The sequence below is a fragment of the Scyliorhinus torazame genome, chromosome 2 (genome assembly GCF_047496885.1).
Source record: "Scyliorhinus torazame isolate Kashiwa2021f chromosome 2, sScyTor2.1, whole genome shotgun sequence".
Lineage (NCBI taxonomy): Eukaryota > Metazoa > Chordata > Chondrichthyes > Carcharhiniformes > Scyliorhinidae > Scyliorhinus > Scyliorhinus torazame.
Genome location: NC_092708.1, coordinates 10,358,007 through 10,371,861, shown reverse-complemented (window position 1 = coordinate 10,371,861; position 13,855 = coordinate 10,358,007). Strand labels below are relative to the sequence as shown.

General features: G+C 47.3%; 1 protein-coding gene across 6 annotated transcripts in view; it reads left to right on the top strand.

Moving 5' to 3' along the window:
* tns1b (tensin 1b) overlaps positions 1–13,855 on the top strand; it is a 1,628,779-nt gene that overhangs the window by 532,658 nt on the left and 1,082,266 nt on the right. The gene's annotated exons all lie outside the window — the stretch shown is intronic.

The following is a 13,855-nucleotide window of genomic DNA, read 5'->3' as shown; positions in this document are numbered from 1 at the left end:
CTTAATTACCTGCAAATGCTCGCATTCAAAGTATCGTCTTGTATCTATGACTTTGTCTATATATATGTTTCTGGAACCCACCTCTTCTTTCACCTGAGGAAGGAGCAGCGCTCCGAAAGCTAGTGATTCAAAACAAACCTGTTGGACTTTAACCTGGTGTTGTGAGACTTTTTACTGGATTAAATTAGATTGCCTGATATTAGATTAAATCCAATTTGCAATGTCCCTTCTTTGCTTGTCCTCGTTAATTAGAGTCCTTACAGATTATAAACCACAAAACTTACTTTCAAACTATAATGGATGAAAGTTGTAAAGACCTGCTGACCTTGCCCACTACTTACCGATCAGCTCTCTCCCTTATAGCCTCAGCTGCGGCAGGACAAGACCACTCTCTGAAGATTTTAAAAGTTGCAAAGCAAGGAGAAAACGCAAAACGCACCTCTTCCGGCCTTGCACGGTAGCACAGTGGTTAGCACAGTTGCTTCACAGCGCCTAGGTCCCAGGTTCAATTCCCCGCTGGGTCACTGTCTGTGTGGAGTGCTCACGTTCTCCCCGAGTCTGCGATGGACTCCTCCGGGTGCTCCGGTTTCCTCCCACACATCCCAAAAGACAAGGGGATTTTCACAGTAACTTCAGTGCAGTGTCAATGTAAATTTGCTTGTGACAATAAAGATTATTATAAAATTCCCACACTGCTTCAAATTCCCAAGTTTAAAACTCACTCTGTCTGTGCCTCATTCCGGATGTGGTCTCTCCCCAGCGAAAAGCTCACTGTCCACACACATACACACACACACACTCACATCACACTCATGTCACACACACACACATCACACACTCACATCACACTCACACAGACATACTCATACTCACCTCACACACATTCACATCACACACACAAACTCACATCACACACTCACATCACACTTGCCACAGACATCACACCCTCACACACATTCACAGCACACAGACACTCACACAAACACACTCACATCACACACTTACATCACACACCCACATCACAAGCACCCACATCACACACACACACACTCACTTCACACACAGACTCGGAGGCCCTGCTCCCCTCGGAGGTCCTGCTCCCCTCGGATGCCCTGCTCCCCTCGGAAGCCCTGCTTCCCCTCGGAGGCCCCGCTCTCACCTTTCCTCCGCTGCTCAAACTCACTCTGACTGATACAATTTGAGCTTCGTGCTGTTCCCATCCTGTCCAATCAGAGGCAGGATTCAGGAGAAGCTAGCCTCTGATTGCACGAGCTTAAAACTCAAATAGTGTCGATGTGCCGGGCCTTTCGCGGATCCCCGGGATCCCGCGGAACCCAGTTTGGGAACCCCTACACTCACGTTGAGAAGATCCTTGATTGAAACGTTTAAGATCCCGGGGGGGGGGTTGGCATGGCAGATATGGAGAGGACGATTCCTCGTGTCAGTGGACCTGGAGCTAGGATTTGAATTGGATTTGTTTATTGTCACATGCACCGAGATACAGTGAAAAGTATTGTTCTGCGAGCAGCTCAACAGATCATTCCGTACATGAATAGAAAATACATAATAGGGCAAGCATAAAATACACAATGTACATACATAGACACAGGCATCGGGTGAAGGAGTGTAGTACTGCTCAGTGGAGAAGATGTGTGAAGAGATCAGTTCAGTCCATAAGAGGGTCATTTAGGAGTCTGGTAACAGCGGGAAAGAAGCTGCTTTTGAATCGTGTTAGAACCCTAGTTAGGCCACACTTGGAGTATTGTGTTCAATTCTGGTCGCCACACTACCAGAAGGATGTGGAGGCTTTAGAGAGGGTGCAGAAGAGATTTACCAGGATGTTGCCTGGTATGGAGGGCATTAGCTATGAGGAGCGGTTGAATAAACTCGGTTTGTTCTCACTGGAACAAAGGAGGTTGAGGGGCGACCTGATAGAGGTCTACAAAAGTATGAGGGGCATAGACAGAGTGGATAGTCAGAGGCTTTTCCCTGGGGTAGAGGGGTCAATTACTAGGGGGCACAGGCTTAAGGTGCGAGGGGCAAGGTTTAGAGGAGATGTACGAGGCAAGTTTTTTACACAGAGGGTAGTGGGTGCCTGGAACTCGCTGCCGGAGGAGGTGGTGGAAACAGGGACGATAGGGACATTTAAGGGGCATCTTGACAAATACATGAATAGGATGGGAATAGAGGGATACGGACCCAGGAAGTGTAGAAGATTTTAGTTTAGACGGGCAGCATGGTCGGCACGGGCTTGGAGGGCCGAAGGGCCTGTTCCTGTGCTGTACATTTCTTTGTTCTTTGTGTTCTCAGACTTCTGTAGCTCCTGCCCGATGGAAGAAGTTGGAAGAGTGAGTAAGCCGGGTGGGAGGGGTCTTTGATTATGCTGCCCTCTTTCCCCAGGCAGCGGGAGGTGTAGATGGAGTCAATGGATGGGAGGCAGGTTTGTGTGATGGACTGGGCAGTGTTCACGACTCTGGGGGTCACTGTTTAAAAACAAAGGCACGCTCATTTGAGGCAGAGATGAGGAGAATTTCTTTCAGCGATGATCTTATCGACTGGCGGGGAAAGTCAGCGGCTCAGTGGCCTCCTCCTGTTCCTAATGTGTTTCTCCTCATACTCTTCCTCCATGACTCATGTTAAATTCTGTCTGACAACCCTCCTATGAAGCACCTTAAAGCTGCTATATAAATGCAAATGACTGTTGTTCCGACTTGATCCCAACAGGCGACTCCAACTCAGATAGTCTCACACCCGAATGCTGAAATATTCCCTCAATAACGGGTGACTAATGAACATAGAACATAGAGCATACAGTGCATAAGGAGGCCATTCGGCCCATCGAGTCTGCACCGACCCACTTCAGCCCTCACTTCCGCCCTATCCCCCTAACCCAATAACCCCTCTTAACCCTTTTGGACACTAAGGGCAATTTATCATGGCCAATCCACCCAACCTGCACGTCTTTGGACTGTGGGAGGAAACCGGAGCACCCGGAGGAAACCCACGCAGACACGGGGAGAACGTGCAGACTCCGCACAGACAGTGACCCAAGCCGGGAATCGAACCTGGGACCCTGGAGCTGTGAAGCAACTGTACTAACCACTGTGCCACCGTGCTGCCCGTAATCTGGGGAAACTCACAGTGACGCTGTGAAAATAACAATGACCGGTTATTTGTTGCTACGGTTGTTTACGGGTTGGATAGAATAGCATTGACCTTGCGTCACACTTTAGGCACAAATTGCTAAATCGGGTTCAGGACGTGAGTGAAGCTCATTGCAAGTGTGTGAAAGAGGATTTCCTTACGCCGCACTGGGTGCAGATTGTGCCACTTTATGCGAACTGCAATGTCTATTCCAAGCAGACTATCAGCATTTTCACATGGGCCCATCCGCAGTGTTTCATAAGCCAAAATATCCTCTTTTAGTCGGATAGCGTCAATATAAACCATCCAGGTCATGGCCGGGCACAAACAGAAATACAGAGAGATTACAGATCGGAAACAGGTCAGTCAATTCAGCCAACCTGCGTTGGCTTCTCAACCATTATCGCCACTTCCAACATGATGTCACGACGGATCACATCTTCCCCCCCTTGCCCCCTGTCAGCATTCGGCAGTGTCAGCCCCCTCTGTCACACCCTGGTCCACTCCGCCGTCAGCCCCAACTCCCCACCCCCTTCCCATGCCACCTTCCCTTGCGATCGCAGAAGGTGCGACACCTGCCCCTTTGCTGCCCCCCCCTCCCCAAGGCCCCAAACATTCCTTGCAGGGGACGCAACATTTCACTCGCACCTCCTTCAATTTGTTCGACTGCATTCGCTACTCCCCGTCTCACCTTCCCTCCACTGGGGAGGCTGAACTCAGACTGGGTGACCACCCACATTGCAAAGGTGACCAAAATCTGCCCGTCACTTGCCACTTGAACTCACCGCCCTGCCCCCATGCCCACATGTCCGTCCTTGGCCTGCTGCAATGCTCCAGTGAAGCTCAACGTAAACTGGAGGAACAGCACCTCATCCTCCACGTTACAGCCCTCAACACTCAGCACTCCACTTCAACAACTTCAATCTGATACATTTCTCCTCCGTCTTAAACTCTCTTTTTTAAAATATCCCCTACATGCACTGCCTCGCTGCAAACTCTCCCCTCCCCCACCAGGCCACCCCGTCTTGCCTTCTCAAAGTTGCCACTATTTGTCACAATCCCTCCCAGCTACACTTTAATAACCAACACATTCTCCCTCTCCTCAGTTCTGGCAAAGGGCCATCAGGACTCGAAACGTTAATTCTGTTCCTCTCGCCTTACAGATGCTGTCTGACTGAGATTTTTCGGCATCCCCTGCCCTTGGCTTTTGCCATTCCTCCTTCCGCATCATCCCATTCACATTTTCCTGCCCTGTCCGATATCCCTTCCACCCTCTTGTCCTTCAGCCACTTTATCTATTCCAGTGCATCACATGTAACATTGATATTAATTCTAATGTTCACAGCACTGAAACAGGTCATTCTGAGCAAAAGGATACCGGAAGTCTGCAGAAGGATTTGGATAGGTTCGGTGAATGGGCTAGGGTCTGGCAGATGGAATTCAATGTTGCCAAGTGTGAGGCTATCCATTTTGGGAGGAATAACAGCAGAATGGATGATTATTTAAACGGTAAGGTGTTAAAACATGCTGCTGTGCAGAGGGACCTGGGTGTGCTGGTGCACGAGTCGCAAAAAGTTGGTGTGCAGGTGCAACAGGTGATTAAGAAGGCCAATCGAGTTTTGTCTTTCATTGCTAGAGGGATGGAGTTGAAGACTAGTGAGGTTATGCTGCAATTGTATAAGGTGTTGGTGAGGCCACATCTGGAGTATTGTGTTCAGTTTTGGTCTCCTTACCTGAGAAAGGTCAATAGGACTTTAAACTAGAGATTGGGGGGAAGGGAAAGTCAGGGAACCAAGAGGTGAAGTAATCAGTGGGAAGCGTAGCTGCTTAGGAATACAAAAAAGCACGAAAAGACAGGACTCAGGAGAGGTTACGATAGTCCCCATCCCACAAAATATGACACAGTGTATGGAAAGGCTCAGTAAACCAAGGTCCACCACACTAAGAAAACAAAAAGGGACGGTAACTAGAGAATTAAAGGTGCTATATTTAAATGCTCGCAGTGTACGGAACAAGGTAGATGAGCTTGTGGCCCAGATAGTGACTGGCAGGTATGATGTGGTAGGCATCACAGAGACGTGGTTGCAGGGGGTTCAGGACTGGCATTTAAACATCCAGGGATTCACAACCTATCGAAAAGACAGAGAGGTGGGCAGAGGGGGCGGGGTTGCCTTGTTAATTAGGAATGAAATTAAATCAATAGCACTAAACGACATAGGGTCAGATGATGTGGAGTCTGTGTGGGTAGAGTTGAGGAACCACAAAGGCAAAAAAAACATAATGGGAGTTATGTACAGGCCTCCTAACAGTGGTCAGGACCGGGGGCACAAAATGCACCATGAAATAGAAAGTGCATGTCAGAAAGGCAAGGTCACAGTGATCATGGGGGACTTCAATATGCAGGTGGACTGGGTAAATAATGTTGCCAGTGGACCCAAGGAAAGGGAATTCATTGCATGTTTACAGGAGGGCTTTTTGGAACAGCTTGTGATGGAGCCCACGAGGGAACAGGCCATTCTGGACTTAGTGTTATGTAATGAGCCAGACTTGATTAAAGATCTTAAAGTAAGGGAACACTTAGGAGGCAGTGATCATAATATGGTAGAATTCAATCTCCAATTTGAAAGAAAGAAGGTAGAATCAGATGTAAAGGTGTTACGGTTAAATAAAGGTAACTACAGGGGCATGAGGGAGGAACTGACGAAAATCGACTGGGAGCAGAGCCTAGTGGGAAAGACAGTAGAACAGCAATGGCAGGAGTTTCTGGAAGTAATTGAGGACACAGTACAGAGGTTCATCCCAAAGAAAAGAAAGGTTATCAGAGGGGGGATTAGGCAGCCATGGCTGACAAAGGAAGTTAGGGAATGCATCAAAGCAAAAGAGAAAGCCTATAATGTTGCAAAGAGTAGTGGGAAGTCAGAAGATTGGGAAGGCTACAAAAACAAACAGAGGATAACAAAGAGAGAAATAAGGAAAGAGAGGATCAAATATGAAGGTAGGCTAGCCAGTAACATTAGGAATGACAGTAAAAGTTTATTTAAATACATTAAAAACAAATGGGAGACAAAAGAAGACATTGGGCCGCTCCAAAATGGCGCTGGTAATCTAGTGATGGGAGACAAGGAAATAGCTGAGGAACTAAATAAGTACTTTGCGTCAGTCTTCACAGTAGAAGACATGAGTAATATCCCAACAATTCAGGAGAGTCAGGGGGCAGAGTTGATTATGGTAGCCATCACAAAGGAGAAAGTGCTAGAGAAACTAAGAGGTCTAAAAATTGATAAATCTCTGGGCCCAGATGGGCTACATCCTAGAGTTCTAAAGGAGATAGCTGAAGAAATAGTGGAGGTGTTAGTTATGATCTTTCAAAAGTCACTGGAGTCAGGGAAAGTCCCAGAGGATTGGAAAATCGCTGTTGTAACCCCCCTGTTCAAGAAGGGAACAAGGAAAAAGATGGAAACTTATAGGTCAATTAGCCGAACCTCGGTTGTTGGCAAGATTCTAGAATCCATTGTTAAGGATGAGATTTCTAAATTCTTGGAAGTGCAGGGTCGGATTAGGACAAGTCAGCATGGATTTAGTAAGGGGAGGTCGTGCCTGACAAACCTGTTAGAGTTCTTTGAAGAGATAACAAATAGGTTAGACCAAGGAGAGCCAATGGATGTTATCTATCTTGACTTCCAAAAGGCCTTTGATAAGGTGCCTCACGGGAGACTGCTGAGTAAAATAAGGGCCCATGGTATTCGAGGCAAGGTACTAACATGGATTGACGATTGGCTGTCAGGCAGAAGGCAGAGAGTTGGGATAAAAGGTTCTTTTTCGGAATGGCAACCGGTGACGAGTGGTGTCCCGCAGGGTTCAGTGTTGGGGCCACAGCTGTTCTCTTTATATATTAACGATCTAGATGATGGGACTGGGGGCATTCTGGCTAAGTTTGCCGATGATACAAAGATAGGTGGAGGGGCAGGTGGTATGGAGGAGGTGGGTGTGGTGTTGGGTGCTCTGAGGTACAGACGAACCAACACGGTTGCGATTGGTACAACGCAGTTTTATTCCAACTAGTTATTTACACATCTGCCTTGGTACCCAGCACATGGTGACTGTGTGAGTTTCTTGGTAATGAGGTTCTGGCCTTGTCCTGTCTCCAGATGGACTGACCAGGAGGTGTCGTGTTTCTTGTCGTATACTGTGTCTGCTCTTGTCTGTGATTGGCTGTCGTGTTATGCGTGTTAATTGGTCTGTTGGTCTGTCTATCATGATGTGTGTGTTGTGATGTGTGTTTGAATATCATGACAGTGGGGAGGCTGCAGAAAATTTAGACAGTTTAGGAGAGTGGTCCAAGAAATGGCTGATGAAATTCAACGTGGGCAAGTGCGAGGTCTTGCACTTTGGAAAAAAGAATAGAGGCATGGACTATTTTCTAAACGGTGACAAAATTCATAATGCTGAAGTGCAAAGGGGCTTGGGAGTCCTAGTCCAGGATTCTCTAAAGGTAAACTTGCAGGTTGAGTCCGTAATTAAGAAAGCAAATGCAATGTTGTCATTAATCTCAAGAGGCTTGGAATATAAAAGCAGGGATGTACTTCTGAAGCTTTATAAAGCATTAGTTAGGCCCCATTTAGAATACTGTGAGCAATTTTGGGCCCCACACCTCAGGAAGGACATACTGGCACTGGAGCGGGTCCAGCGGAGATTCACACGGATGATCCCAGGAATGGTAGGCCTAACATACGATGAACGTCTGAGGATCCTGGGATTATATTCATTGGAGATTAGGAGGTTGAGGGGAGATCTAATAGAAACTTACAAGATAATGAATGGCTTAGATAGGGTGGACGTAGGGAAGTTGTTTCCATTAGCAGGGGAGACTAGGACCCGGGGGCACAGCCTTAGAATAAAAGGGAGTCACTTTAGAACAGGGATGAGGAGAAATTTCTTCAGCCAGAGAGTGGTGGATCTGTGGAATTCATTGCCACAGAGGGCGGTGGAAGCCGGGACGTTGAGTGTCTTTAAGACAGAAGTTGATAAATTCTTGATTTCTCGAGGAATTAAGGGCTATGGAGAGAGAGCGGGTAAATGGAGTTGAAATCAGCCATGATTGAATGGTGGAGTGGACTCAATGGGCCGAATGGCCTTACTTCCGCTCCTATGTCTTATGGTCTTATATTGGCACTGGAGGGAGTGCAGAGGAGATTCACTAGGTTGATCCCAGAGTTGAGGGGATTAGATTATGACGAGAGGTTGAGTAGACTGGGACTGTACTCATTGGAGTTTAGAAGGATGAGGGGGGATCTGATTGAAACATATAAAATTATGAAGGGAATAGATAGGATAGATGCGGGCAGGTTGTTTCCACTGGCGGGTGAAAGCAGAACTAGGGGGCACAGCCTCAAAATAAGGGGAAGTAGATTTAGGACCGAGTTTAGGAGGAACTTCTTCACCCAAAGGGTTGTGAATCTCTGGAATTCCTTGCCCAGTGAAGCAGTTGAGGCTCCTTCTTTAAACCTTTTTAAGAAAAAGATAGATACCTTTCTAAAGAAGAAAGGGATTCGGGGATATGGTTTACGGGCCAGAAAGTGGAGCTGAGTCCACAAAGATCAGCCATAATCTCATTGAATGGTGGAGCAGGCTCGAGGGGCCAGATGGCCTACTCCTGTTCCTAGTTCTTATGTTCTTATGCCAGGGTGTGTGCTGCACATAAACCTGCTTTTGTTTATTTATTCTGGGAATGTGGGCGTCGCTGCATATCCAGCATGATTTGTTATGTTCTAAGTGTAACATAAGCGGCTTCCTTGTGGTGCACTTGACAAAGGAAGGTTCAGACGTGGAGATAACTTCAACACGTTTATTAAACTATTTACACTTCTATTACTCGGGTTCGACACTACTGCTAATCCTACTATAGCTACCCAGACTGACTAACCAGTTGCTGCAATCCACGTGGTGGGTGTAATATTGAATCAACCCTGTGTCTGTACTCACTGACTGTCTCCACTGGAAAGAGGCAGATCATGTGTGTGGTGTCCTTTATATATGGATTGGTGTAATGCCCCCCTGTGGTCGTATCACCTCCTTGTTTATCGTGAATGTCTATTGGTCATTTCCTATCTACTTGATCTATTGGTTGAGTGTGTGTGTGTGATGTCACTGGTGCTCCCTCTAGTGTCTAGCTAGCCTACATGTATTTACATTGATGTACATCACCACATCCCCCCCCCCCTTTTTATATGTTCATATTTTCTGTACACTGTAAGAAAATTGAACAAAGAACAGGTCAATAAGGTAAGGTGTATACAAGTCATGGGAACAGTGATTAAACAATAAGTCCAAATCATTCGTGTGAGTCCAACAACCATCAAGCATCATGGTCAAATGTCTCTCTTGGTTATGAACGCCGTCAACGTCCCTGTGCCACAGGCACCAAGAAGTGGTCAAATCACTTCGCGGTCTGATTTGGAGTCCCTTTCTTTTTCGATGTTTGTGATGCTGCTGTCGGATGGCATCTTGTAGCTGATAAGGTGTTGACATTGAAGAGGTACCATCAGCAGTATCATTCGAGGTCATGGATGTGCCATATGTTGAAGTTGGATAAGACTGTACATACTGGTTCTGGCCACGTGCTGTGCTGGAAGGGTGATCCTGCTGAGAAGCGTTGAAGCTTGTCGAATTGGAAACAGAATTGCTGCTCGCATAAATACCTGGTGATGGTGTGAAACTAGAACCTTGCATCTGATAGAAATATGCCGTCTGGCCAGGCTGGGGTGCAGCAAATCCTGGGCTGTAACTAAGGCATCCAGTCTGTAGTGCAGATTGCGCTGGCGGTAGTCCTCCTTCGGTCTTGATTCCATTAGTGGGCAATCCGTAGTGCTGGCCTGTTTGAGAATATGCTGCATAGACTGCTGGCTGCTGCATGCCTGAATACTGGGTTTGTCCAGCATGAGCTGTCATTGGCTGCACTGCTGGTGTGGAAAAAATGTGTGGATATAGCTGTGGTGACTATTGGTGTATTCCTCTTGGACTGTAGCCGCTGCTTGTTATTACTGACCCAGTGTAATTGGTAAGTGATCCATCTCCTGTCGTTGTGGCATCTGCTGTCACCCTGAGCGTACCATCACTGAGGTTGCGGCACTCCCTGTCTGGAGTAAAGTCCGGCTTACGTGAATCAGAGTTGGCGTTTGGTTGCTCCCCATCTGGAGTCTGGTCTGTTTTAACTGAGTCAGTGTTGGTTTGTTGATGCTCCCCGTCCGGAGTCTTAGCAGGTTCACTGGAGTCAGCTGAGATTTCTTGAAGCTGCACGTCTGGAGTCGGAACATGCAGGAATGCATTGACGTGTGGAGAGGTTCGAGCGAATGAGGGTGGAAGTATCGTGGTGTCACCGGAGTCACCAGTGGTCTCACAGTGATCGTCGAGTGCCTCTGTACACACTAGCTGAGGTCTGTCACTTTGCACATCTTGCATGGTAAGTGGGATGCTGTCGTCACTCGTCTCACATACCGTGGATAGAGCCTCAGTAGCTGCTTGTTGTTCACTTGGGTTGGGTAAATTGTCAGAGTCTTCATCTGGTGGCTCAAACAATGTGGGTGGACTGTCATTGTCTTGCTGTTGTCCTTCATTTGGGCTTGGACTGTCATCGTCGCTTTGTTCTTCACTGTAGCATGATAGACCGTCATGGTCGTCCTGCTGTGCACTGGAGCGTGGTAGACTGTCATAGTCTTCTTGCTGTTTACTTGAGCATGGCAGACTTGCATCGTCTGCCGCTAGTTGGTCAGAGGAGGTTGCACACTGGGCTAAATCGCTGGCTTTTAAAGCAGACCAAGGCAGGCCAGCAGCACGGTTCAATTCCCATACCAGCCTCCCCAAACAGGCGCCGGAATGTGGCGACTAGGGGCTTTTCACAGTAACTTCATTTGAAGCCTACTTGTGACAACAAGCGATTTTCATTTCATTTCATTTCATAGACCCTCATGGTGTTGTTCCTGCAAAGACTGCGCGTCGGAGTCTGTCCACGGGCTCGCTGTGGAGGCTTGTGACACTGGAGTCATTTCTTGTTCGTGCAAGGACTGCGGTGTGGAGTCTTGCGTGTCTTCTTTCGTAGAGTCGGGAACCCTGAGCGGTGCGTGGACCACGCTCTGTGTGGCAGCAGGCCGCTCTCTGTGGGCTTGTACCGCTCTCAGTCTCTTGGTTTCAGGCTGCAGCATCATCCTGCACTCACGAGTCGGGATGTCATATCTGCTGGACTGAAGATCCTCAAATCCGAAGAACGAATCCGCGTCTGCGTCGGATTCAGTACGGGTGTCGCCATTGCTAACGAAAAAACCTTTTTCCGAGTCGTAGTCCTCCAGGACCATGTTTTACTGTTTGCGTCGTAGCTGGCATTGAGCTCGCGAGGTCCAGAGAAAATGTAAAGGTCGGTATCGAAGTATTCAAGGTCGGAATCATCGGTTTGTGCATAGGTATCTGCTTGTTGCAGGGTTCCTCGGAGGTTTATTTTATTTCCTGGTTCAATTTGAGGCATTGTGCTGTCATTCCAGGTGAAGGAAGGTTGTTTTACAGCTTTAAAAGATCTTTTCTTTGATTTGGGACGTTTCCCCTTTAAATGGGCGTGGTCCGGGGCCTCTGACATCATGACGCGCGTGACGTAGCACGTAGGAAGCGTTCGCACATGCGCAGAATGCAGTTCCTTTACTGATGGCCGTTTTTGGGATTGCGCATGCACGGCGTCTCGCGCATGCGCAAACGGACCTTCCCATTCTGCGCACTTCTCGCGCAACTGCGCAAGTGCAGTCCCTTTAGAAAGATGGCCGCCGACCAATATCATTCTCTGCACTGGGATTTCGGCCTCGAGGTGAGTACTGGCGCTTCTCTGACCTTTTCTTGCTGGCTGGAGTGTGTTTTCCTCACAGCATTTGCCGAATTTGTCCAGGACTGCCTGGAAGTCGCTCCTGTTTTGCCCCTTGGAGAACTTGAATTCTTTAAAGATTTCTTCTGCTCTGGCACCGGCGATGGTGAGGAGAAGCTCTATTTTTTCAGGATCGGCCACTTCTTCTAGTTCAGCTGCCACCAGGAAGATTTCAAACTTTTGCCGGAATGCCCGCCAGTTTCCGCGGAGATCGTCATGGCACTGGAGCCACTGCGGAACCCGGATCTCGAACATCTTGCCTGGGTATTGTTGCTGGTTGTCACTGTACGCTGAGGTACGGCTACATGGATTGAAACAGTTCAGTGCTGGTACCATGATTTGTTATGTTGTAGGTGTAACATAAGCGGCTTCCTTGTGGTGCACTTGACAAAGGAAGGTTCAGACGTGGAGATAACTTCAACACGTGTATTAAACTATTTACACTTCTATTACTCGGGTTCGACACTACTGCTAATCCTACTATAGCTACCCAGACTGACTAACCAGTTGCTGCAATCCACGTGGTGGGTGTAATATTGAATCAACCCTGTGTCTGTACTCACTGACTGTCTCCACTGGAAAGAGGCAGATCATGTGTGTGGTGTCCTTTATATATGGGTTGGTGTAATGCTCCCCTGTGGTGGTGTCACCTCCTTGTGCATCGCAAATGTCTATTGGTCATTTCCTATCTACTTGATCTATTGGTTGAGTGTGTGTGTGTGATGTCACTGGTGCTCCCACTAGTGTCTAGCTAGCCTACATGTATTTACATTGATGCACATCACCACACAGCATTTATTGCCCATCCCTAATTGCCCCTTGAGAAGGTGGTGATGAGCTGCCTTCTTGAACCGCTGCAGTCCATGTGGTGTAGGTACACCCACTGTGCTGTTCGGGATGGAGTTCCAGGATTTTATCCCAGCGACAGTGAAGGAACGGTGATATATTTCCAAATCCGGGTGGTGAGTGACTTGGAGGGGAACCTCCAGGTGGTGGGGTTTGTTAAGTAATGGGTTAAGAGATATTGCAATTAGTTGTCTCATTTATGTTAAGTATCCATTAATTGACACTGATATGTAAAGGGGCTTCAGGTGGCCTCTGTCGGGTGATGTATAGTGAGAGATTTGTGCAAAGGCTGTTGGAATGGAATAAATGTGTGTTTGTGAAAAAGGAACAGAACTTTAGACTCTTCATATCACAGCAACTAAAACGTCTAACAATTGGCAGCAGGGGATGGTTGCTGTGTAAATGTGAAGGGTTGAAAGATACAACTTTTCCAGATCAAGCCAAGGAGTGAGTGAGAAAATAAAAAAAAGCTGAACCGAGGATAAAGGTGGCTGGATATGACAATCCTCCCTTATTTTCTGAAAGGGAATCGTACGACCAATGGAGAAGTGCAGTAGTTATGTGGACTAAAGTAACTGCTTTGGGAAAGAGAAAACAAGGTATGGCATTGGCTCGTTCTCTACCATATGGCAGTAAAATCCGAAACAAAGTGCTTTCTGAGCTGGATTTGGAAGAGTTAGACTCAGAAGGTCTGGAGACTTTATTACATTATATGGATAAGATTTATAAGAAAGATGACTTGTTAAGTGCGTATGAAGCATGGTCGGATTTTGATAAGTTCCGGAAAATGGAGGATATCTCCATGGAAGACTATATAATGGAATTTGGCAGACTATATAAAAGGCTGCAGGAACACAATCTGGAATTTCTACAATCTGTGTTGGCCTTTAAATTACTTGACTGTGCTAGAGTGAGCAACATGGATAGGCTCCTGGTTTTGACAGGAGTTCAGTTTGCTGATAAGGA